At 38.7% G+C, this 27,937-nt stretch overlaps 1 pseudogene across 1 annotated transcript; it reads left to right on the top strand.

The window, feature by feature from the left end:
* LOC148871148 (GDSL esterase/lipase At5g03610-like) lies at nucleotides 1-27,682 on the top strand (annotated as a pseudogene). Its single transcript, XR_016106877.1, has 7 exons — nucleotides 1-336; nucleotides 3,461-3,732; nucleotides 4,339-4,637; nucleotides 23,623-23,880; nucleotides 26,216-26,493; nucleotides 26,588-26,888; nucleotides 27,303-27,682. The product of XR_016106877.1 is annotated as a GDSL esterase/lipase At5g03610-like (transcript).
* Nucleotides 27,683-27,937: the final 255 nt, after the last annotated feature.

Raw genomic sequence — 27,937 nt, 5'->3', positions numbered from 1 at the left:
CAGTGCAGTTCTGCTCGCATGGGGAACCAAGACAAGCATACTATGTTGATTCATCTATTTTTCTCGGTTTTTGTTCTTCTGACTGGTACAGAGCCGGGATTTTCTTCTCCTCCTGGTTTTTTGTTCGTCGGACATCGCTACTAATGCTCCATAATTCTGTGATGTCACAGCACCGGCCCGGTCCTTCGAAGCTCTTCGTTTTTGGAGACTCTTACGCCGACACCGGGAACAACCCCAAATCTGTATCTAAGTCGTGGCGTCCACCATATGGGATCACATTTCCCGGTCAACCGTCCGGTCGTTGGTCTGATGGGCGGGTCCTGACTGATTATGTAGGTCAGTCTCTCTCTCTCTCTCTCTCTCTCATGAATGAATGATCATTATTGGAATCCTAGCTTTGCATCTTTACTGTATATTTCATCCAGCGCAAAAAGGTTGAAGAAAGAAAAAGAAAAGCTCTTTCTGATCTGTTACTGGTGAGAATATTCATTAAAATAGTGTCGCCGGACATACAATGATACAATCTCAGGCCAGTCACACTGAACAAAAGAAACAAGATCAGTAGGCCAAAAAATATGGAAGGTTGTAAGAAACAAGATCATTAATAAGCATTACAGAATAATGGGTTTGGGTTTAAGTTTAATCTTGCGAGTTGCTGTCATTCCCTGTACAGCAGTAGAGAAGCTAACTTTGCTTCCATTGTACCACCACCTTTTGTTTTGTTTGCCTTTTCCTTTGAAGTTTTGAGCAACCTTGGGTGAACGACTGAATGCACCATTGTAAAATTGCACAAATTTTCTTTTCTTTTCTTTTCCTTTGTTTGAAAAAAGAGAATGCTTCCAAACAGGCTAGGACCATGTGTAGCCCACCACAGACACGGTGGGCTCCATAAATACCCTATACCCACCGTGTCTTCCCCTACTACCCACCTTATCTAGAGTGCATTCCATGTGCACTTATCTCTTTAGGGTTAATCAATTCTGAACCAAATAATTGGAAAACACCAAAACCAGATCCAGGCCCAAACTATATAGAGTCTGGAGCTAATTGGGCTGATTGAATATTTGGATCTTACCATATAAGGGCCCATTTATTACCGACAAATGTTTTCTATCTTTTCTCAAAATATCTTTATCTATCATCATGACAGATTTGCACCTTTGGCTTTACATGGTTCCATGTCAAAGGATATCTATAATAATCCTGCTCTGAAGAATAAGGACAAAGATCTACTGTCACCAAGGGCTACAACTTGGATTGGGTTGGGCCAAATTGGTTTAGGTTGAGGTTAGGTTAACGCTAGCCCAACCCAATGCATTGAAACTGCAACACTGACCCCCGAGTACTCAACCTGATCTGATATCCGAGATTGGCAAACCTAATCCATCTAAATCGGGTTGGTTAGGTTGGGTTCAAGCTGGGTATAAATATATAAGCACGCATAAATAAATACTATCATAATCAATTATTCATGCACACACAGTGTATATAAAAATGATGCATGAGTATCATATAATAGCAATAATTTATAATAAATCACTGTCCTCCACCTCTGGTATAAACATCTTTCCTTATAGTTTGGGTCGGGTCAGTCTGCATTGCATCCAACCCCTACTTTATATGAATTCTGTTTCTTTCAACCCTAACCCTAAACAAATTCAACCCTTTGTTTTTTTCCAAATGGTTAAGCCAAGTTGCACCCTTAATTAGCACTAGCTACTGCCTTTACACTTGTTCATGTCAAGGGTTGGTATCTTTTCTCATGTGATTGATAAGGTACTGTATTACCTACATTTACATTTTTGTTAGAAGGACATGTGTACACTTGTAAGCCCCAAGGATGCAAGCAGATCTTTGTTCTTACCTTGAAAGTCAGATTTAACATTTATCTTATTCTTTAAAAAAAAAGTACTTCTGAATATGATCCTTTACCAACCATTTTTTTTTCTATTCTTTCTTTCTTTTTTATTATTTTTCTACCTACAACATAAAAGCACTTCCAGAAAGTTCATCTAGACAATCTCCCAATTATTGTCTACTTGCTTTTTGGGTCTTCTTTCTTATTTTAGTATTCAAATTCAACTGGCAAGGTCATTAGAATATGTAAAACACTATTCTAAGTGGGGCCAGAATTGCCAAGTGAAAGTAATAAATTGATGTAGATAATAGAAAAATATTGATCTATCAAGATGAGCTTTTTTTCATTTTTTTAACACTGTCGATTTCTTACTTAATAGTAAAATCAAAATCAATCTATGCATGGCACTTGAAATCTAATAATACTGAACCAATCCAGCTTAGTTCCAGGTTGACTCTTCTAACTTCTAAGTTAAATAATAATATAAAAATTAAGAACATCTAGAAACTTGATTTGGGAGTAGGGGTGTCAATTGGACTGAATTTGGTCCAATCCGATCCAGTCCAATATAAGTTCATTATAAATGGATCAGGTCCAATCCAATCCAATGAATGTTTTTGGACTAATTTGGACTGGTCTAATTCATTGTCTGGACCATCCAATTTGTTCGAATTCATTTTGATTTAGATTGGTTTCAACCTAAACTTGGTCCATTAACACATATATTCTTATCTTATATCAATGGACCAGATATTAATTTAATCCAACCTAATCCAATATAAATTTATTACAGATGAACCAAATCTAATCCAATTTAATAAATATTTTAGACTGGATTGGTCCAATCCAATATGTCTTATTGGTCTATCTAATCTATCCAAATTGATTTTGAACTGAATGAGGCCCATTGACACCCTTATTTGGGAGGAGGATTCACATTGATCACAACTTTTTCATTCAAAATAAAATACAACACTCTCCATGAATCTTCTGGCTTGTGCAAGTAACATATAAAAACCATTCCAATGTAAGTTTTTAATTAATTTCTCCATAGAATACTTTTAGAGATATGCTACCGAATTATGACTAATGCAATTCCTGGCCTTATTGCCCTAGGTGGGGCCCATGAAAAGATATACTCAACTTTTTCTCGTAATGTTATCTTTCCTTATATCGTGGATCCCACTATGTCTTTAGGGTCAAAAGAGTTGCACAAATCCGTTTTTTACCGACATTTTTCTGTATCTTTATGCTCTATGCTTCCAATTGGGTTTTGCCTTCAACAATCCAAGGGGCCATTTGATAATAACTTAAATGGCTGAATGACTTTTTTGTTTTCTAGTGGATAAAATAATTAAATAATAAAATTTTTGAAGATACAATAATTAATTCAACTTCAGATTGGGACTGAGGAGCTTGCAAACACTTCAACGACTTTTCACTAAGAGACAAAGCAAAATGTCATTCAGTTCAGCCATTTCAGCTGTTACCAAATGGCCTTTGGACAGATTCTAGCACCATAATCCATGCCATCACTCGCTTTACTTCTCTAGATATCTTCTAAAAAATTCCCTTTCTCATTCATTTGACTGCAATTTGCAGCTTCCTTCATTGGAATCAAGTCCCCAATGCCTCATAGATGGATAAAATTTGCCCCAAAGTCTCTAAGTCATGGGATAAACTTTGCTTATGGAGGGACTGGTGTCTTTGATACATTGGTTTCTCAGCCAAACGTGACCACACAGATCGACTTCTTTCAGCAACTCATCAACAGTGGAATCTACGGTAAACGCGATCTCAACTCATCTGTTGCTCTGGTATCAGTTGCCGGCAATGACTATGGTGCCTATAATGCTAGAAATGGCACTGCACAGGTGATCTTTTATAACTAATAAGAACCATTTTTTTTTCTCTTCTTATTCTTTTCTTAGCTAATGTTTAGGTGTCCAAGTTTTTGGTTTATTAACAACTAACATGTGTCGTGGTACAGTATTTACCAGGGTCTATGGTCCAAATTCTAGGGAGTTTACTATATTATATATATGACTAGTAATGGGTAGCTAGCCCCAATAGGCCAATTTAGTATCCAATATATGCAGCTTGCCCAATTCATGGAGTTGGGACCTCCTGCCAACGAAACATGTTCTAACACCCTACCAATTTGATTTGAAACCACACATCTAACTACGAAATTGGGGCCCACTAAAACAGTGGGACTCGTCATGTATAAGATTTATTGGTAGGTTGTTGGAATATATTTTGTTGGGAGGTTATGTAGGCTAAGCCTAAATCCTATATATATATATATATATATAATTTGAGATAACAATCCTAAATCCTAAGTGCGAATTTTATTTGATAGCAACCCTGGCCTCTTGGGCCCAAGGCAGGGCCCAAGGCTTGGCCTTCAGTCTGCCTCAGAATAAGCTTAGCAAGAGTATATTCTATTAACTTTGTCACTTTTTTTTCCACAAGTATAGGGCTTGCCAACCTTCATTGCTTCAGTGGTGAATCAAACAACTTTGAATCTAAAGCGCATTCATGGCCTGGGTGTGAAGAAAGTAGCAGTCATAGCTCTCCTTCCATTGGGGTGTCTTCCGCAAAGCACAGTGTTGTCTTCTTACCAACAATGCAATAGAACTCAAAACACGGCTGAGGTTCCACAACCTCTTGCTGAAACAGGCTGTGGAAAAGTTGAACAATGAAACGAAAAGCCCAACATTCATACTTCTTGATCTCAACAGCGCATTCATGTCTGCATTCGACAAAAAGAACTCAGGTCACGATTCTCTACTTTGAACTAACTCACTCTTTATTTTCAATAATTATTTCTCTACAAATTATTCTTCATCCATCTTGATTATAATTAGTGGTGGCATTTTTTCATCCAACCCGCTGAATTCACCCAATCCACCGAGTATCTAATCCACTCAATCCACCCATTTACTTGGCAGGTTGTGTTATCAATCCGTCACCCAATTTGTCCATTTAAATGGGATGGGTCGTGTATAATCCATTGGGTTAACCATTACAAACATTAGTATTAATTCCTTAGCATTTTTTTTAATTTTCTTCATTTGAATTAAATAATTTATAATTAATGCATTAATTTTCTATTAATTATTGACTAAATTTAGTTTTGTCTTGAATCAACACACTTCACCCAACATAAGTCCAAATCAATTTGACCCAAGTCCAAACCAGTTCAACGTGATCTGACCCAATCCAACATATACCAATCCGGGTTGACCTAAATCTGAAATAGACCTTGGACAAAATGGTTCGGTACCGCTTGTTTTGCTCGGTTTGGGTCATCCGGTCCAACCATTATTCATACAGCTCGGCTTGACCCAATAAAAGTTTATCTGGGTCAACCCGAATTCGAAATGGGTCAGACCGGATGGGGTCCGAACCCTAAACCACCCTGCTTGCTTTGTCCGGTTTGGATCATCCAGTTTGGTTCATATTCATTCAACACGACCCGAATCTGGCCTGGTCCGATTTACTTCTTTTGACCTACTTCGGGCCAATCGGTTCGGCCCCAAACCGGTGCACAAACCTGATATGGGCCGACCCAAGTCAATCCACCATTGATTGAACCATTTTGGTCTAGTTCGACCGGACTGAACCGGTCTGATTGGGGTCTATCCTGACTGAATTGAACCATATCGGTTCGATCGGGTTTTGTCCAACCAGACTGAACAGGTTCGGGTGAGGTCTAGTCCGACCGGACTAATTCGGATCTAAATGGTTCAACCACTCTTGAACTCGCGAGTACCTCGAAGACAATCCAATTAGATAGTTGAAGTTGGTCTGACTGGTTTGAACCTATGTGGTTCGTCAAATCCGAAACCTGAATATAATTAAATGGTTTTGCTAATTGTATAAGCATAACATGCATGTAATGTGATTTGAACATTCACCACTTGTGTAAATAACAACTACTATTACCACTAAGCAATGACTAACTTATTTGTTTAAAAGGAGTTAATTTTTTTGTTTTAAGTACATAAATATAAGATTAATGGGTTTGGGCGGATTAGATTTAATTAAAGCGGGTTTGGATTAAATCCAACCTATTTAATTTTATATAACTGGGTCATTAACGGATTAACGGGTTAAATATATTGGGTTGAGACTCAATCCAAACCAAACCCAACCTAACTCGCCCAATTGCCACCACTAATTATAATCAACTTTTTTGAAAAGTTAGCTACTATTATTAATTGAAAAATTGTTGTCCTAATAAAGTGGTGAATGAAAAGATGTTAATTCAATTTATTGGAAAAAGTCCTTTTTGGAATTTAAATTTGTGTTTTCTATTGCTTCAAAAGTCCAAAATATAAAATCTTCACAGGAATTTCTTTACACTTTAATAGCTATTAGTACAAGAGCAAGGAAAGTATTAATCATATATCAGATATAACATTTGGATTTAACTTTTATGAAATACACCCAAATCAACATAAATTAATATCCCATTTATATAATATAGATATTCTTTCTAAAACCATCCAAAGAACTCTGCATGATTGAACTTTTCAAATGATGCTTATAATCAAGCCTTCATGGCATGGTTCTTATAGTGTGATTATGAGTTTCTTGCCACGTTTTCAAAATTTTCCCAATGGCTTAATTTGTTTGCAGTGAAAATTTTATTTTGTACTGACGTAAATGCATGGTAGTGCAAATAGTGTAAGAATGGTATCGAGACAGAAAACAAAGCAAGAATTTCTCATTCGTATTGATAGTTTGTATATATATATATAGATATCTATATATAGAGAGAGAGGTGACGAGTCACGGACTTTGCCCACGTGGCCACTGGCAGATTACAGCTGTCAGTTGGTTATAATCAACCTTAGTATTCTAACACACCCCCCCCTCTCAAGTTGGAGCAGCCTAGATGCCCAACTTAGACAAATGAGAAAAAAAAACAATCTGTGGAGACAGCTTTGGTGAAGAGATGGGTAAAGTAACAATCAATTTCAATCTGTTTGGTGCGCTCATGGAAGACAGGGTTGACAGCAATGTGTAATGCAGCTTTACTATCACAGTGAAGTGTAGGAGGTGTGGAGAGATTGACTTATAGTTTAGTAAGAATCCTCTTTAACCACACTAACTCAGAAGAAGTAACGGCCATGGCTCTATACTCTACTTCAACAGAGGAGCGAGAGACAAAGTGCTGCTTCTTGAATTTCCACGATAGAAGAGAATTTCCAAGTAAAGTAAAAGAGCCTATGGTGGAGAGACGAGTCAGGGGGCAGCTGGCCCAATCAAAATAACAAAATCCATGGAGTTGGAGAGAGCTGGAGGCTGAGAAGAAAAGTTGCATCAAAATGTTCTTGTTTGGGGTCTTGCATGAATTGACTTAAATAGTTGACAGCAAAACAAATGTCTAGTCTTGTTGTTGTTAAGTAGATAAATTGACCTATCAAACGGTGATACTGGGCTGGATCTAAATATGCTAGACTGGAGGTGTTGGTGAAATGTCTTTGGGGTTCCATGGGTGTAGAACAAGACTTGCAATCCATCATATTTGTCTCTGATGATGTCAAGAGCATACTTTTGTTGACTGAGAAAGATGCCAACACTTGATCTAGATACAACTAGTCCAAGAAAAAATTTAAGTGGGCCCAAATCTTTAATCCCAAACATACTATCTAGGTGTTGCTTGAGAGCGAGAGTGCGAGTGGTGTCATTTTCTGTAATGATGACATCATCAACATATACCAAAACAACAACAAAGGAGCATTCGGACTTAAGTGTGAAGAGAGAATGATCAGATGGCGATTGCTTGTAACCCAAGGATGACAATGACAATATCAATGTGAACTTCTCAAACCACATTTGGGAGGCTTGCTTGAGGCTGTATAGAGACTTGTTCAATTTACAAATGTGGTTGGGAAAAGTTTGCCCAAAGCCTTGCGGAATGGTCATGTAGACTTCTTCATGGAGGTCTCCATGAAGAAAAACATTGTTCATGTCTAGCTGATGGAGATCCCAACCTTTGATGGCTGCAATTGCAAGTAACATCGAATAATGATGATTTTAGCCACCGGAGCAAAAGTGTCATGATAGTCAAGGCCTTCAATTTGAGTGTAACCTTTTGCAACAATTCGTGCTTTGAAGCACTCTATAGTACCATCAACCTTGTATTTGATGTAGTAGACCCACTATGACCCAATGGGTTTCTTGCCCGGAGGTAGTGGTACAATGGACCAAGTGTTGTTTTGTTCTAGAGCTACAACTTCATCGGCCATTACTTGACACCATCGTGGGTCTTTGGCTGCTTGCATGTAGGTCTTGGGTTCATCTTGAAGGGAAGCTAGATGGGATTGGGCTAGTGAAGGAGGAAGTTGATAAACGTAATCATGGAGATGAACAGGGACAATGGTATTGTGGCGTGGGAAAGTGATGGGTGATGATGGAAAGTCCAATGGGTGATGGGTAGTGGGTTCAAGTGTGTCAAGGTGACTATGTTGAAGTTGTGTTGGGGGTGTAGGATTGATGGCTTGAGTTGGTTCAGTCATAGGAGGTTATCGTGTTTGGGTTTGGTGTTAGATAGTGTCAATGGTGGTAGGTGGGCTAGTGAAGGGAATGAGAGATCCATCCCATGGATGCCCAAAGATTGCGGAATAAGGGGCGAATTTCAAAAATTTTTCTCTCCCTTCAATTGGGAATCACATTCCCTATTTAGAAAATCATATTTTCAATGATCAATCTTGAACCTTAAACTGAACTAGATCTGAACCAAAAGGAATGGGAGAGAATAATACCTGATACGGAGAAATAATATCTCCCAACGAAGGTGTTCACGCCCAAGGAAGGATCCAAAGACTGCTCCCACTGAAAATGGCGCAGTGCAGGATGGAGCAGAATCAGCAGAGTTCTTCCCAAGAACTCTGTCATTCACAAGAAACAGCAGAATGGAACGTGAGCACAGCTTCCCTTTTCAGTCCTTTCTCAAAGAACTGATGTCAAGATCCAATCTTGACTTCTCCCACAGCTGGAGATCGAACTGGCAAACAGGGCGGCAAGAGCAGGGAGGCAGCAAGAGAGTATTCGCAGGGTGCAGAATTCAATCTTCTTGATTTCAGTACTAAAGAGGATCTGATGTGTTTCTTGGTCTCTCTCAAGGCTGCCGCCCCCTTCATTCTTTTGTTAACTTGAAAAGATCAGCTCCTAATCCCATTAGGAGGTGCTTATCCAAATCATATTTGGATCAGCCTTCTCTTCTAGTGATAAGGATAAACCCTTATCTTATCTACAGATTAGATTAGCTTTATCCTAATCTTATTAGGAGGTTTCTAGATCTGAATCACATTCAGATCTGGACTCTCTGAGTGGATAGGATTAAGACCTTATCCTAACTGCTAATCCATCTCAGAATTTGCCCCTTTAATTAACTAAATTAATAGCCCAGTTCGAAATGGGCTTTAGGCCCATTAAGCTTATGTGATCACTTAAACTTCCTAACTGCTGCCCAGTTGGGCTTCCCTGTATGGCGTGGGACCCAAGCATTGATCTACACATCAGCCACATGGGTTCGGCCCAGCCTTTGTTACAAGGCCTGGTCGAATACACTGTTAAAGACAGTGCACCCCTGAAACCCATCAAATGGGATCTATGGGCCCAACACTTACCCTAAGTGGTCCCTGGGCCAAGCCACCTTGTAACACCCAGGGACTGTGGGCAGATGAAAAATTAGCCCATCAGGTATTATCCTCAATGGTTTTACACTTAACCTCTCAGCCCATAATGATCATACACTACCCGACAAGAGAGGACCTCTCCCTCGGCTGCAAGGAACAGTGTTGCACTCTCCACTTATATGGATCTCGGGAATTAAAACCTTTTGCAAACATTTTAGAAACCATAATATATATACTTTTATATCTCATATAAAATATACTTTGCAAAACAAATCTCAACGATTGAAATCGGCTGCCGGCAGTCTTGGTTTCCAACAGTGAGAATGCATCCCCGATCATTACCTTTGTCCGACAAAGGGGCTGATCCTGTCACTATGATCACCCACTCAGATGAATTCTTGGATTGTCCCAACATACCTAGGTTTTGATCCCCGCTAAGGATCTCACTGATTGGTACATCAAAGACAGCCCGATCTGACACCTAGTGCAGTATCATAATCGAGTCTGGGGGTCGGGTGTAACTTTCCAGTTTTGCCCATCAATCTCCAAGGTCCAGGGCAATACTGGAAATCTGGTCCAGTTCAAATATTCAATTAATCCCACACTGTATGTGCCTAGGGTCTCACCCCGGTAGTTGAGACAAGCCACCCCAACCGACTTGGTGGCACCACAGTGTCAGCCTTGTCAGGATAGATCTCCCCAGACCGACCCACTGGCTGTGAACATTCTAAACTAACACGAGTCTCAATAAGTGTCCAGTTTAAGGGTAATACATAGAAACATACCAAGGGAAAATGAATCAAATATGTTTTTTTATTCATTTACAATAAACTCATAAAGTACATCAATTTTGATTGAAGCTAAGGGCATACAAAACTATCTAACAGCTCCCACTTGCACTTAGGTCCAATCAGGTACTAGCCGGAGTCCCATGCTTTCCACGTGTTTCAAAAACACTTTCTGTGTCAGTGGCTTACTCAATGGGTCTACCACATTCTCCGCTGATGCTACCTCTTATTATCATCCTCCCATAGGTCCATTGTTGTCATACAACAATAGAATGGGTGATGTGCTGAATTCCAAATTCATGAATGAACACCTTCATTCATAAGGCAGCCTCACTTATGGCAATGCGCTCGGCATGGGTTGTGGACTATTAATTTGCAACTTAGGACCCCTGTTTGTTGACACTCAGGAAACAACACACGATCCTATCGTGAGAACATATCCAGATGTAGACTTTCTATCATCTGGGTCTGACTGGAAATCGGCATCTGTATACCCTTGGATCTGTAGTGAGCTACCGTCGAATACTAGACAAAACTCTTTTGTCCTTCGAAGGTACTTAAATATGTTTTTCATAGCAGTCCAATGCTCCTGCCCTAGGTTGGCCTGAAATCTGCTTACTACACTCACTGCCTGAGCTATGTCAGGACGAGTGCACAGCATGGCATACATGATGCTCCCTACGGCAGAGGCATATGAAACGTCTTTCATGCCATCAATCTCCTCAAAAGTCTTGGGAGACATCTTCTTGGAGAGTGACTCCGTGCCTGAAAGGAACATTTCCTTTCTTGGATTTTTCCATGCTGTATCTCTTGACTATTTTGTCAATGTAGGCAGATTGGGATAATCCTATTATCTGCTTCGATCTATCTCTATAGAGTCGAAGACCCAGTATATAGGAGGCTTCTCCAAGATCTTTCATGGAGAATTGTTGTGATAACCATACTTTCACCGTAGTTAACATACCTACATCATTCCCAATGAGTAGAATGTCATCTACATACAGAACCAAGAAGGTAACATTATCTCCACTGTACTTCCTGTAAACACAGGGTTCATCCGTATTCTGCTCGAAGTCAAACGATTTGACGGCAGAGTCAAAACGGATGTTCTAACTTCTGGAATCTTGCTTAAGTCCATAAATGGATCTATTAAGTTTACATACCATGTTTTCCTGACCTGCAGCAATGAAGCCTTGCGGCTGCTGCATATAGATATCTTCAGTAAGATCTCCATTCAGGAATGCTGTTTTGACATCCATTTGCCAAATCTCATAATAATGGTATGCTACTACAGCTAGCAGGATCCTAATGGATTTAAGCATGGCCACAGGCGAAAAGGTTTTCTCATAATCGATGCCCTCTTTCTGAGTGTACCCCTTCGCCACCAGACGAGCCTTGAAGGTCTCAACCTTACCATCGGGGCCCTTCTTCCTCTTGTAAATCCATTTGCAACCGATTGCTTTTACCCCGGATGGCGGATCTACTAGAGTCCAGACTCCATTGGTCTCCATTGAGTCCATCTCTGCTCTCATGGCCTCCACCCACTTCTGGGAATCTATGTCCAACATAGCTTCCGTGTAAGTCACGGGATCCTCCTCATTAGTCAAGGTCTCCACCAGGTAACTATCCTGGTCATAACCATAACGGACTGGTGGCCTGGATACCCGAGTGGATCTTCTAGGTTGGTCACTACCTAGAACTTGTGGGACATCTCCCACTGCTCCTGTGCTCTCCTCATCAAGAACAACTTCCTGACGATGGGTGTCCAGGATATAGTCGGTTTCCACGAATTGCGCATTACGACTGTAGAATACTTTCTGCTCACTTGGGTCAGAGAATAGGTAACCTATAGAGCCTCTTGTGTAGCCTACAAATAGGCAACGGTTGGTCTTGGATTCCAACTTGTCTGCACTCGTTCTTTTAACGTGTGCTGGACAACCCCAAATCTTCAAGTGTCTGACAGTTGGTTTCTTTCCGGTCCAAAGTTCATATGGAGTATTCGGAACCGATTTGGTTGGAACCCGATTCAGCACATAAATCGCAGTCTCTAATGCGTAACCCCAAAAGGATGTGGGTAACTCTGAGTGTATGAGAAGCGACTGGACCATATCCAATAAGGTCCTATTCCTCCTCTCCGAAACACCATTAAGTTGTGGTGTAGTCCCTGAATTGTGATACTATCCCATTGTCCTTTAAGTAGTCCCTGAATTCATCAAAAAGATACTCGCCACCTCAATCTGATCGAAGGGCCTTAATTTCTCTCCCTAACTGTTTCTCGACCTTTTATCTGAACTCTTTGAACCTTTCAAAGGATTCAGACTTGTGTCTCATTAGGTACACGTAACCATATCGTGAAAAATCATCTGTGAAGGTGATGAAATACACGTGTTGATTTCGTGTCCTAACACTCAGGGGACCACATACATCAGTATGTATTAGGTCAAGTGTGCCTGTACATCTTTCAGGCTTACCGTTAAATGGCTGTTTCGTCATCTTGCCTTGTAGGCAAGGCTCACAAGTGGGAAGATCTTCTACAGTTAGAAAATCCAAAGGACCATCCTTTACCAACCTTGTGATTCGATCAACACCGATGTGGCCAAGTCGATAATGCCACAGACACGTGGGATTAACTGTATCACGAGCTCTCTTCTTAGGGATTTCAATCAACGTAGTTTCGGTTATGTTAGTTTCTAGAGAAGGATGTAGAACATAGAGACCGTTCTCCGGTTCCCCGTATGCGATGAATCTGTTGTTTCTTTTAATAGTAATCGTATTACTAAAGAAGACAGAATAACCATCTGCACACAGTTTTGAGACAGAAATCAAATTTCTCCTTAAATTTTGTACATAAAGACAGTCTTTCAGTACAATTATTCCTTCTCTAAAAATTAATTCCACGGTTCCTATGGCCGCGACTGCAACAGTTGCAGTAGTCCCCAAGAAGAGTGTGACTTCTCCTTCACTCAGTCTTCTGCTTACCTTGAACCCCTACAGTGAGTTACAAGCATAAGTCGAAGCCCCGGAGTCAATACACCAGGAAGCAGAAGCTACCAACAAATTGGTTTCTATAACACAAGTTTCGAAGTTACCTTTCTTGGATTCCAGGTAGGCAGGACAGTTCCTTTTCCAGTGGCTGGTCTTCTTGCAGAAGTGACAGGCATCCGATGCTTTGTCTTTCTTCTGCTTATTGCTCTTAGTGGCTTTCTTCTGAGGCTTTTTTGCCTTCCTCTTTCTCTTGCCTGTCTTGCCAGCTTCAACAAGCATGGCTACAGGCTCATCCTTTCTAATCAGTTCTTCAGCTCTTTGCAGCATATTGTTGAGCTCTTGTAAGCTGACATTCAGCTTGTTCATGTTATAGTTCATGATGAACGGATTAAAGGAAGGAGGCAAAGAGTTAAGGATAGCATCTATCTGGGTAGCAAGGTCCAGCCCGGATCCAAGAGCGTCCAATTCGTTGATGTATCCCATCATCCGAAGACAATGGTCGTCAACAAGTTGAAGGGCCCAAACTATGCTAATTGGTACAGAAACCTTATGCTGGTCCTAGCTTCTGAAAAGCTGGACAAAGTGGCAAAGAATCCTACCTCGGAGCGTCCGGGTGATGGGGCTTCTGAGGCCCGAAGGAGTGACTATCAAGAATGGGAGGAGAAAAACTCCCTTGCCCGGTGTTACATCATTGCCTCCTTAGACAACCCGATACAGAGGCAGTTCGATCAGATCGAACTTGCCAAAGACATATTGGATAGTCTCAGGACAATGTATGAAGAGCAAAATCGTTCTACTCGACAAAAGGTCTTGAAACAGTTCATGACCGCACAAATGTACAAGGGTCAACTCCATTTCTGATTTGAAGCTATGTTGTGATACCTGCCATCGGGCCAAACAAGCTCGTTTGCCATTTTCGATTAATAGCACTCGTAGTAAAGAACATTTTTCTTTAATACAATGTGATGTATGGGGAGGCTACAAAACCCCCTCTCATTGTGGTGCTAGATATTTTCTTACCTTGGTAAATGGTAACACAAAATGTACTTGGGTATACCTATTAAAGCACAAGTCAGAGGCTGGTCAGTACTTGATTTCTTTTTGTGCAATGTTCACCAGATAGTTTAATGCTTCTGTTAAACAAATTCGTAGTGATAATGGCTCCGAATTCTTGTCTGTGTCCATTCAACATTATCTTGCTTCACAAGGGATACTGCACCAAACCTCATGTGTGGACATACCCCAACAAAATAGACTGGCAGAAAGAAAACACCGTCATCTATTAGAGGTGGCACGTGCATTAATGTTTCAAGCCTCCCTTCCCATTGCCTTTTGGGGAGAATGTCTACTCACTACAACCTATATCATAAGCCTACTACCCACCCCATTACTATCTAATGTCTTTCCATATGAAGTCTTGTTTCACAAATCCCCATCCTACCATCACCTATGAGTTTTTGGCTGCCTATGTTATGCCCAATTATGACCATGCCCACATGACAAATTTTCCCCTCGAGCCCATCCTTGCATCTTTGTGAGCTACCCACATGGTCAACATGGCCACAGAGTTTATAACCTAGAAACTCATAAAATCTTCACCACAAGAGATGTCATTTTTTATGAGAATCATTTCCCATTCAAGAATGGGCTATTACTTACCCAACCCAGTACATTTGTCATTCCTCTATCACCCCTAGATGATTTTGATTACCCTATCTGTTAGACAGTTTTGTATGCCCTTAGCTTCAATCAAAATTGATGTACTTTATGAGTTTATTGTAAATGAATAAAAAAACATATTTGATTCATGTTCCCTTGGTATGTTTCTATGTATTACCCTTAAACTGGATACTTATTGAGACTCGTGTTAGTTTATAATGTTCACAGCCAGTGGGTCGGTCTGGGGAGATCTATCCTGACAAGGCTGACACTGTGGTGCCACCAAGTCGGTTGGGATGGCTTGTCTCAACTACCGGGGAGAGACCCTAGGCACATACAGTGTGGGATTAATTGAATCTTTGAATTGGACCAGATTTCCAGTATTGCCTTGGACCTTGGAGATTGATGGGCAAAATTGAAAAGTTACACCTGACCCCTAGACTCGATTATGATATTGCACTAGGTGTCGGATCGGGCTGTCTTTGATGCACCAATCAGTGAGATCCTTAGCGGGGATCAAAACCTGGGTATGTTGAGACAATCCGAGAATTCATCTGAGTGGGTGATCATAGTGACAGGATCAGCCCCTTTGTCGGACAAAGGTAATGATCGGGGATGCATTCTCACTATTGGAAACCAGACTGCCGGCAGCCGATTTCAACCGTTGAGATTTGTTTTGCAAAGTATATTTTATATGAGATATAAAAGTTTGCAAAAGGTTTTAATTCCCGGGATTCATATAAGTGGAGAGTGCAACACTATTCCTTGCAGCCGAGGGAGAGGTCCTCTCTTGTCGGGCAGTGTATGATCATTATGGGCTGAGAGGTTAAGTGTAAAACCATTGAGGATAATACCTGATGGGCTAATCTTGCATCTACCCACAGTCCCTGTGTGTTACAAGGTGGCTTGGCCCAGGGACCACTTAGGGTAAGTGTTGGGCCCATAGAGCCCATTTGATGGGTTTCAGGGGGTGCACTGTATTTAACAGTGTATTCGACCTGGCCTTGTAACAAAGGCTGGGCCGAACCCATGTGGCTGATGTGTAGATCAATGCTTGGGTCCCACGCCATACGGGGAAGCCCAACTGGGTAGCAGTTAGGAAGGTTAAGTGAGCACATAAGCTTAATGGGCCTAAAGCCCATTTCGAACTGGGCTATTAATTTAGTTAATTAAAGGGGTGAATTCTGAGATGGATTAGCAGTTAGGATAAGGCCTTAATCCTATCCACTCAGAGAGTCCAGATCTGAATGTGATTCAGATCTAGAAACCTCCTAATAAGATTAGGATAAAGCTAATCTAATCTGCAGATAAGATAAGGGTTTATCCTTATCACTAGAAGAGAAGGCTGATCCAAATATGATTTGGATAAGCACCTCCTAATGGGATTAGGAGCTGATATTTTCAAGTTAACAAAAGAAGGAAGGGGGTGGCAGCCTTGAGAGAGACCAAGAAACACATCAGATCCTCTTTAGTGCTGAAATCAAGAAGAGAGAATTCTGCACCCTGCGAATACTCTCTTGCCGCCTCCCTGCTCTTGCCGCCCTGTTTGCCAGTTCGATCTCCAGTTGTGGGAGAAGTCAATTTTGGATCTTGACATCAGTTCTTTGAGAAAGGACTGAAAAGGGAAGCTGTGCTTACGTTCCATCCTGCTGTTTCTTGTGAAGGACAGAGTTCTTGGGAAGAACACTACTGATTCTGCTCCATCCTGCACTGCGCCATCTTCAGTGGGAGCAGTCTTTGGATCCTTCCTTGGGCGTGAACACCTTCGTTGGGAGATATTATTTCTCCGTATCAGGTATTATTCTCTCCCATTCCTTTTGGTTCAGATCTGATTCAGTTTAAGGTTCAAGATTGATCCTTGAAAATATGATTTTCTAAATAGGGAATGTGATTCCCAATTGAAGGGAGAGAAAATTTTTTTAAATTCGCCCCTTATTTCGCAATCTTTGGGCGTCTATGGGATGAATCTCTCATTCCCTTCAGTGGTATCAAAGCCATAGGTTCAAATCTTGAACCATTCTGTTTCAGATCTGAACCTGCGCAATTAGGGAGAAGGCGTTCTTCCCAATTTGCGCAGATTTGGTTTTGGGAAATTTGTTCCCAAATCAGATGGGCAAATAATCTGAAATTAATTTTAAATAAATCTGATTATTATTTAGAATTGTTCTTTATAATTTTCTTGATTTATGGGCTATTCGTACAAGAGGAGATCGAATTCTTGGTTTGCGCAGGGAACCTGCGATTTTGCAGTTCTTGACTTATTTTGGGTCTGTAATTTTTTTTTTTATTTTCTAGACTCAATGTATAGGTATTCGATCTGATGTAATTATTAATAGAAATAGGATTTCTATTTATTTTATTTTGGATCGAAGATGGCGGCGCAGAGAAGGAGATTTCGCAGATAAGAGAAATGCTATCTGCGATTTGCAGTTTGTGAAACTGCATTCTGTGATCTAACCTCTGTTTTGTAGGAAGGATTGTACGAACAACCCTGTTTGACTGATTCTTGTTTTTCCTTTTATCAGTATTTAATTTCAGATTATTTTCTTGAATTAAGGATTTAATTAAAATCAAACCCTAGACCCATTCGAACTAAGATTGGTTCAAAACTGTTTGGACCAATTCTAGGGTTTAATTAAGGCTGAAAGTCAGCCCTATTTTCCCACTAATGGGCTTAAGGATTGATATTTAATTAAATGGTTAATTCGGCCCAGCCTGTAAAGGCCCAGTTTTAAATAGTTAAAACTGCAAAAGCCCATTTTAAAGAATAAAGCTATATGGGCCGAACTGGGTAATCCTAATTCAACCCATATACCTAGATAATATTAATGGTTAATATTATGGAGTTTTAACGGGCTTCCAACGGGCCTTACAGATAATTAATTGATTGGATCAATTTATCCACATGTGATGTATGGATGTGTGATGTGCTGCGTACATGGGCCATAAGTACTTGGCCCATTCTCATTCGACAGTGGCTCTTGCGTACACCATGGCTGAATGCACATCATTGCCATGGTATCCCTTTTGGTCATTGGATGACTTCCCTCAGTGGTGGGCCCCACACCTCATCAAGCGGTTGCGTGCGGAGCCCTAGCCGATTTAAGGCCCACCGAAATCTGGCTTTATGAAAGTCAGTGGGAGCCACTTTGGTTTGACCTAAATCAAACTAGGGTGTAATTTTGTTCCCTCCAGCTAATATGAGTGCATGTGATAGGGAGATTCATATGATGAACTCTTTAAAGGCCTTCCATCATTAGCATGAGGATGGGTCCTTCAGTAATGAGGAAACGCACCAAAAAATGGGCTATCCATTTGCTATTGGGCTTGTCTGAGTGTTTCATAAGATGATAGGGGCATCATAGACCGATGTGGGAGGGGCTTCACCAGAAAATGGGAACTCTCTCACGGTACCTTGGTGTTCACGAATATGATGGGTAAGCACTCACTAGAGAAAGGTTTACCTGAAAATGGCTCTGAACCTTGTCTGACAGAGGCCAAAGGGAAAACTCATATGATGAGTGGATGTGATCCTTCACAGAAAGGTGGTGAGGTTATGCAGCTGAAACAGTTGGCTCCATGCATCCTATGTGATTTCCCACATTTCCAGAGACAACCCGTAGTCTCCGTCACTGAGAGAGGAGGGAAATCTCAGAGACGAATAAATGGAAATGGATCGTAGATTAAAATCCATATCTATGAAATGAACATGAATCAAATTAGGTTGTGGACTGATGTTTGCTCTTTTATCAGAAAATGGAAAACGGATCTTTTGCAAAACTATGAATGAGAGATAAACGAGATTGAGAGGCGTGCCCAAATGCATATGCCAAATTGAAGAACTAATAGTGGTGGACTGATAAACACTAATCGAATGATCAATGGTGGTGGAGTGGTGGAATCTAAAATGGTATAACCCATTGTGGAGCTCACTTGTCCCAATCACAATCTTGGAGACTGGGTCCTAAAGAATGCAATAATGTGGCAACAAAATGGCAATGCAATTTAGCTATTGTGTAATCTTGCTTACAGACAAAAAATTGCAATGAAATGTGGGAACATGCATAACATCTTGAAGAATATGTGACCCAATGGTGATGGATCCACGCAAATTTGTGTGGGTCAGTGATCTGTCTAAAAGGCAAATGCTTGTGGGTGTGACAATAAACTGAGTTACCAAATCAGGGATCATTTGACACCATGTGGTCTGAAGCACCACTGCCAAAAATCCATTCAATGGCAGGAGTAGTATTCTTACCAACTAAGACTGAGGCTGCAAAGTCATTTGATTCTCTATTCAAGAGAGAGATCAATTGAGTGTATTGGTTCATATTAGGCCAACCACCAGTGAGTTCTGATTCATTGATGTGTTTGGTTGGTTTGTATTATCTATAACTGTAAGAGCAGTAGTTCGGGTGGTTTTACTAGAGTCATCAGTTGGCGTTTTGTCATTTTGGGGCCGATTCGAGTTTGGCGGATAACCAAAGAGAGCATAACATCGATCCTTGGTGTGGCTGTTCTTTTTTGCAATGGTCACACCGAAGTTTTGATCGTGACATCCCGGTACCTTTATCCTAGCCGTGAGTGTTGCAGCTTCAGGTTGCAAAGAATGGGGAACCATCATTTGTTGGTGACGCTCCTCTTGTATTATGAGGGCATAGGCCCTTTTTAAGGTAGGCAAAGGTTCAAAGCCAAGAATGTTTGGTCGAATCGTATTAAATGATTCATTGAGACCCATAAAAATTGATGGAGTCTGAGAGAATTCAGTTCGTCCCAAAGTGTCTTAAGTTTTGTAAAATATGCACTAACAGTGAAATCGTCTTGACACAACAGTGCCAAATCTCTCTTCAATTCGTATATCTGAGGGATGTTTCCTTATGAAAAATGATCCTGGAGTTCTTTCTAGATTTCTACTGCTATGTCGATGAATGCTACACTGTTGTAGACTTCCTTTGCTAAGGAGTTGAAGATCCACGCAATGACCATTGCATTGCATTTGGTCCAAGCACTGAATTCTGGAGCACCAGCTACCGGTTTTGGTAGCACTGCAAATCATAATTACAAACAGTTGGATTCAAAACTGAATCAAATGCTAAATTTGTATCTGGTTCCGATTTGCAACCGAGAGATCAATCGAATGGTTAATTAAGTCTTCAAAGTTGAATGCAATTTAAGCCAAAATTGGGCAAGAAATCGCAGACTCTACCAGTTTGCTGCTTGAAATTTGTCAACATTGTTAAATAATCAAGTATGAGTAAAAGTTGTGGTTAATTAATGTACAGGAAATCTAAAGTTTGGGTTTGGCAATCCATTGAAGCCATGTTGTATGGGTATAGACGCCTCAAACTCGTGCGGAATTGTTGATCAGAGTGGAGCAAAGAAGTATAAAGTATGCAAGAACCCAAAGGCAGCATTCTTTTGGGACCAGGTGCACCCTACACAAGCGGGTTGGCAAGCTGTTAGTTTATCTTTGAAATCTTCTTTGAACCAACTCGTTTAATAATTAATCAAGATCTATCCATGTCTCATTAGCAGTAAATCTTGATGTTCCATGTTTTCTGTTTTTCTTTTTCATCTTCCTCTTCTATTTGAAATTGGTTTTAACAATGCATATTGTTATATACTTTTTTGTTGTTAATATATTGATCCCATTGGTTTTGTGGGTTAGAATGAGTTGGACTTTTCCTTTTTTTTTTTTTTTTTTTTGTGCTAGAATAAGAGAATTGGTTTCATTCTCCTTCCAAACACTAAGGAGGTGTTTGGTTCATTGCGTTTGTTTTTTGTGATTTTGAAAAAATGTTTATATATGGTGATGTTTGGTTCCATCAGTGCTATGTATGAGCCAAATGAATTAATAATCACCACCATTCCCTGCATCTCTTAATGCCCCTATATATATATATATATATATATATATATATATATATATATATATATATATATATATTTAAGTATTATCTATTTGGCACATATTCCCCAAACAACTCCCATAAGAGATATACATTTCCACTACCTCTATGAATTGTGAGAGGTGGGATTAGTTGAGCTGATATATATGGTAAAACCGGGAAAGGTAGGCACCCATGCATCATGCCAAATCCTGATATTATCACCGTCACCAAAAGTGAATTGGATTAATTAGATCAAATAGAATAATAACTGAATAAGAAATCAAAACGATCCAACAAATTAACAACTTTCTCTGTTACCTACATATATATGAAAAAGAGAATGGGTTTTTTTGGTCAATGAGATTCACAATCCCATTCATCAACTTTTCTCCCTCTCAAAATCCAAAAAACGAACACCCCTTTAGAAGTACATTTGCCATGGAACTTGGATTCTACATGGAATTAGTCAGAGTGAAGTTATTACCTCACTTATGCGTTTAATTTGCTGAACTACTAATATGAACAAGTAAAAAAGTTTTTTTGATGAGGGTATTTAGGTGTGTTTGGTTGCAGTGCTAATATATTTGCATTAGTACAAATGTATGAGAGTGCAAATAAAAAAAAATGTAAATTCCCATTTAATTTTGTTTTGGGTTTTACTTTATTCTATTTCATGTCTTAATTTACTTCATTTGTACTGCAATCAAACAAAATAAACTAAAATTTGAAACAAAAATAAGTCAGTATTTACACTAAAATCATTTGCACTGTCATAGTTTCGCAGCAGTGCAAATTTATTTGCATTGCAACCAATCACAACCTTACAATCTGAAGTATTAAATTTAATTGTGATGGGTGTAAACACGATTTTCTCGATGTTGGAATCAACATTTTTTACATTGACCAACTTCGAAGAAGTAAACTTTTCTTCCATTTTGAATATAAAACAGTTGAGAAAACAAATTTATTTTCATTTTTCAATACAAAAAAAAAAAAAAAAAAACTAGAAAAATGTATTCTTACCAAACATTTGAAAAACTGTAACTTTGGTTTTTGTATTAAAATCAAAATCAGTTTTAGAGTGGTGTTTCATAGAATGAAAAAGAGTAGAAAATAGTGGTGTAACTGGTGTTAACCTACATGCATACAACGAGGGAGCTCTTATTATATGGTCTTTGTGTTATACTTTGCACCATCGGCCATATTGCCTTTGGCATTTGCTGCTCTTGCCATTGTTTCTAATTTCATCTAATTAGTGACTGTGAGAAAGGGAAGTAATTTGCTTCTAGTGAAAAAAGTCTTCAAGATTTGCAGTGCAAATAATCTGAATTAGATACAAATTTTATATTCGATTTAGCATTGTGTCCACGTGTAAGTCCATCGGCATGGATGAGACAGTGGTCTGGCTTTTCTACAGGTTCAAGGGAAATGGCCAAATCTGATGGTGGTGGGAAGGGGGTGGTGAAACCCCAGACGAGTCTAATGAACCAAGCGGTTGTACTTCCTTTATCTTTTTTTGAAGAATAAACTTCCTGGAATCATGTCATGTCATCTGGCATGGCCAATTGTTAACCGCTAGTTTGTTCTTATACTACTACAATCCATTCTAATTCTAAATAGTTACTGCTTGGTAAATTAGGTTGATTATTGGACCTGGCCCAATGACTTGGTTCATTTCGGTGGATTAAACTAAGTTTGAGGCAGTTTACATGTTTATGTTCTTACATTATTATATGTTGGATTTTAATGTCATTAGACATTAATTAAATTAATCGAGTGTTTGGTTGGTTAATTATATAATTAAGAACACTGATACTTGCACTTTGAAAACCAGTTTTAAATTTTACATCCAAATCCTTGTTTCAACTTGTTTTCTCATATTTCAAGCCTTATCCCACATTGAAAGTTTATTGAACTTAACATGAACTTAACTTGTTTTCTCATAATTCTCAATTGTATTCATTTCATTGACAAATTTTGCATCTAGAAACTTACGGCAAAATTTGTATCACCTTCTCTCTTGTATAAAATGGATACTATGTCATGTCTTACCTTACTCCTCTTGAACAAACGAGCCGGGATGGATTGGAGACAAAATCATGCACACCATCCGGGCACAACTGAATACATATGTCAGCGTTCTATACCCATAAAGTGTGGACCCTTTCACTTTTACATAATTCCATTCAACCGTACATAAATTAGGGCCCGGCCCCACCATCTTACATTTTATTTTATTTCTCACAAATAAAGATAAAATCAAACCTAACGCAAAAATTAACCAGAATTTGCGCTCAGTCCATTTGCAATCCCCTGCATTTACAGCAGAGAAAATGAAATTCGCACTCCAAATAGATTCTGCCTACTTCTACTTTCTTGCAGCTGGAACTTTCAGTCATTGAACACTCCAATCAAAATACGAAACCGACTCCAAAACCAACTCCCCAAATGTAGCCACGACCCTATTTCTTCTTAACCACTTGCATGTACTACTACATCTATTAAAAACAAACCCAACAATTCGGACTCCTTACTAGACACAAGCCCTACCACCCATATATATCACGTGCATGCATGTTTAGCTAGGCAGCTAGGTTCAATTGATCTCTCTTTCTCTCTCTCTAGCTCGTTAGCTCACATGGGAAGCCGAAGGAAGTACATTCTGTTGTTTCATATAATTTCCTTTTGGGTTCTATTGGCTGGTATTAGAAAATAGATGAGCTGGATTTTCTTCTTAATTTGTTTCTGTCCATAAAATAGAGTTAACTAATGTGTTTATATCGCAGCAAGAATTCAAGTGGTTCAGAGTTCATCTCATCATCATCATCACCATCGTCATCATCATCATCATCGTCATCGTCGTAACCATCACCACCACCACCACCGACTCGGTCTTTCCAAGCTTTTCGTTTTTGGAGACTCTTATTCTGACACTGGGAATAACCCCAATTTTGCAGAATCCTGGAATCAACCATATGGGATCTCATTTCCCGGTGAACCATCTGGCCGTTGGTCCGACGGTCGGGTGCTTACCGATTTTGTAGGTCAGTTGTGCAAAGATCTCTCTAGTCCTCTACCTGCTTTTAACTCTTGAAGAAGCTACGACGTAGGCTTCCAAAGTTTTTTACTTTTAGATCTTTCTGCTTCACAAGCCTGTTTTGAACAAGGGTTCGATTCGAAATTTTGACTTTTTAAGCGCTTCTTGAAAAAAAGTGCGTATTGCATTTGCGGCCCATTTTGGCCAGCCAAGTAATTTTCAAAATATCTATACTCATTATTATTACCCGTTCATTTGAAAGAAGCGCTTTTAACAAAGTCCTCAAAAGCGCTTATTTATAAGCACGTATTTATCCAATAAGCACTCCCGTCTCCCAAATGATATATCCACATCTAGGGGTTCAAATGGATTGAATCCTATTTTCTCGGATTTAGATATCTCTATTTCGGATTTTTTAGATTGAATCACATATGATATTCGGATGATTAAAAATTGGATCATATTGTATACAATTTATAAATATGTTATTTATATTACATTTTTAATTTTTTATAAGCAACATGTATATATATATATATATATATGATGATGATGATGAAAATTGTTTCAAAAATACTTGTATTTTTTGTTTTCTTTATTTAATCTGTTATTTTTTTCTTTTCCTTTTAATTATTATTTATTATTATTATTATTATTATTATTTAATCGAATTGGATCAGATTCAGATATCTGACATCCTAATTGGATTCAAATTTGAACCAGTATTTATGAAATCCGATCAGATCTTCGAAACAGATCGAATTGGATTTAGATATATCCTAATTCAAATCCAATCTGATACATTTGCATCCCTATCCACATGCAATGCAACAACACACTATAGAAATGGTGAACCCCACAAGGACCTATCATTTCTTTCCCGATCATCAACCTTATATTGAGTGTGTTGCATGAGCCCTTCTCTCTAATATGAATTGAGATTTCTCATTTCAGTGATTTCAATTGAATGGGTCTAGTGCAGGTGAGTATAGATCAGAACCCTTCACAAAAGATGATTCTTCAGAGATTCATCTAGGCTATATAAAGTGGATACATTTTTTTGGATTGGGTTCCATGAAAATTATACAAGTTATAATAATCCGATTATCATATATCATATATGATTAATACTTAATATAACTAATACTTGCATACACATGCTCTTACACTAGTAACCAAAAAACCAAAACTTTTGACATTGTTGTCAAACTTGGACAGCCGGGTAACTGAACTGCTGGTGAGTGGGTGACCTACTAGGGCAGCAGGTCCCAATTAACTGATGCTTTTGGCTAAAATGAGCTATAGAACCGCCCCATTAACCAGTGAAATTAGGCTCCATTTGTGAAAGGTGAAAATACAAAAATGTTCAGTACAAATACAAATATATCTGGTTCATAAAAATGCATAATTGGTTTAGTTTTGCAATGACTGCTCTTGCCAAATAATGGAATTCCTGAATGGAATCTACTTTTTATACATTGACCAACTTTGAATGCAAAAATTTGTATCCATTTTTTGGATGCAAACTTTGCTCTCATTTTGAATGCAAACTTGTCTTGGAGTTCTTATTTGCTGTCATTTTCAATACTCGCATGCATTCTTCTCAAACACCTATAAAACTGAATCAGAGTGAATATATGTACCGAACTAATGTTTGCACTCTTTCCAAATGGAACCTTAGGCTTAGTTTGGAAGGCGTACAAATATAAATGTGAATGCAAATGCATACAAAATACAATGTTCTTTACAATATATATTTGTATTTGTATTCCTTCCAAACTAATGAATTTTTTCACGAGCGTACGAAGTTTGGTAACTTTTCTTCAGCTTTTGTTCACATTTATTATTTTCCTATCAAAACCAAACATAGCCTCAAAGTATTAGGAGTGGACCACCCTCGGCTTAAACACATTAATGTTCAAAGGTGTTCTATTTTTTTCCAATGTGAATTATGAGGGTATTTTACTTTCTACCTACAACAGTAATTAAAGCAATTCCAAAGTAAGCTCACCCAAACGATCCCCTGAATATTCTGTACTTGCTTTTTGGTTCCGTTGTTTCCCCCTTTTTATATATTACTCAAACAAGATCATAGACTCAACGTAGAAGGTCATGGAATTGAGTTTTGCTGTGAATTATGACTCGATTAACTAGTCATAAGTAAAATTATTTTTTGTAATTATATGAAACACTCTGAAATTAAAGTAATAAATTGATGCAAAAATAATGAACAAAATATTCAAGAGACATGTTGAGTTTCTACATTCTGCAGATTTTTCTGGTTTCCTTTTTTGGATATCTTCTCATAACTTTTTTTTCATTTATTTGACTGCAACATACAGCGTCCTCCATTGGAATCAAGACCCCAATAGCTTACAGATGGACAAAAATTGCCCCAAATAAGTCACTAACTCATGGGATAAACTTTGCTTGTGGAGGGAGTGGTGTCTTCGATACGATGTTTGCTTGGCTAACGCCAAACATGACCACACAGATCAACTTCTTTCAGCAACTCATCAACAGTGGAGTCTACACTAAAACTGATCTCAATTCATCCGTTGCTCTGGTATCAGTTGCCGGCAATGACTATGCGTATTCCGCTAGAAATGACACCCAACAGGTGATGATCATGAACCTCTCTCTCTCTCTCTCAACCAATTAAATAGAATTTGCTGCTAACCCTGCTAACTTCCCAAATTTCCTAAAAAATGTAGGAATTGCTGGCCTTCATTGCTAAGGTGGTTAATCAGACAGCCTTGAATATAAAGAGAATTCATGGAATGGGAGTGAAGAAAGTAGCTGTTATAGCTATTGAGCCGTTGGGATGTCTTCCTAGATTCGCAGTCTTGTCTTCTTACAAAAAATGCAACATAACTGGAAACGCGGCAGCCAACCTCCATAATCACTTGTTGAAGCTGGCTGTGAGAAAATTGAACAAGGAAACGAAAAACCCAACATTCATAGTTCTTGATCTCTACAGAGCATTCATGTCTGTATTCAAGAAAAGGAACTCAGGTCTTGTTGAATCCTCTACTTTGAATTTAATTACTCTTTATTTTCACCGATTATTCTCTTTTAATATCTTATATTTGGATCCCACCACTTCAAGTTTACACAAATAGGTTTGAATTCTAACTTCAGAAATGTAGAATATAAAATCTCCAGAAAGGACTATGCATGGAATGGGAAGTTGATCATTCATTAAGCATTCATTATATTGAGAGTTTTCCCATTAATGATGTTGTAATAATTGGACCAGACCGGATGGTCAGACCATGGAAACCAGGAACCGCTGGCCTTTTTGGGTCCTGCTTAAATGACAGTTTTCATAAATTGAATGGGATAATGAGCATTCTAGTTTTCAATCCGGTCTAAGTCTTATAAGTGTTGTTGACATGTAGAGTAAAATTGTGGTTCATTAATGTACAGGAAATCGGAAGTTCAGCTTTCACAATCCACTGAAGCCATGTTGTGTGGGTATTGGCACCTCAAACTCTTGCGGAAGTATTGATCAGAGTGGAGCAAAGAAGTATAAAGTATGCAAGAACCCAAAGGCAGCATTCTTTTGGGACGAGGTGCACCCTACACAAGCGGGTTGGCAAGCTGTTAGTTTAGTTCTGAAATCTTCTTTAAACCAACTCTTATGATGGTTTTTGGTGTTCCATGCTTTCATTTCTTGTCTTCTTTTTTTCTTTTCTTTTTTTTTTTTATTTTGCTTCATCTTCTCTTCTATTCATTTTTTAATTTCAAATAGGACTAGTAATTAAGAATGTGCATTGTATGAGAGAAAGTTTTCTTCATAATAATTAAGCACATGCATTGCATATTAGAAAATTTTCTTTATATTAATTATTTGAATTTTATATATATCATAATTAAAATTGAAATTGAAAATTAACAATATGATTAAAAATAAACTTAAATGCTTGTAGTAAATATGCACATGCATTGCACGTGGAAATTTTAAATTACAATGACAATCATCATCATTATTATTATTATTAAACTTTGTATTCCATTTCTATCATAAATAAAAATAATTTTTATTTTAATAATAATTTTTA

Source organism: Nelumbo lutea, chromosome 2 (assembly GCF_056320005.1).
Source record: "Nelumbo lutea isolate HS-2025 chromosome 2, American lotus-T2T, whole genome shotgun sequence".
Lineage (NCBI taxonomy): Eukaryota > Viridiplantae > Streptophyta > Magnoliopsida > Proteales > Nelumbonaceae > Nelumbo > Nelumbo lutea.
Note: the sequence above shows the minus strand (reverse complement) of the source record. Positions and strands in the feature narration are given on the sequence as shown.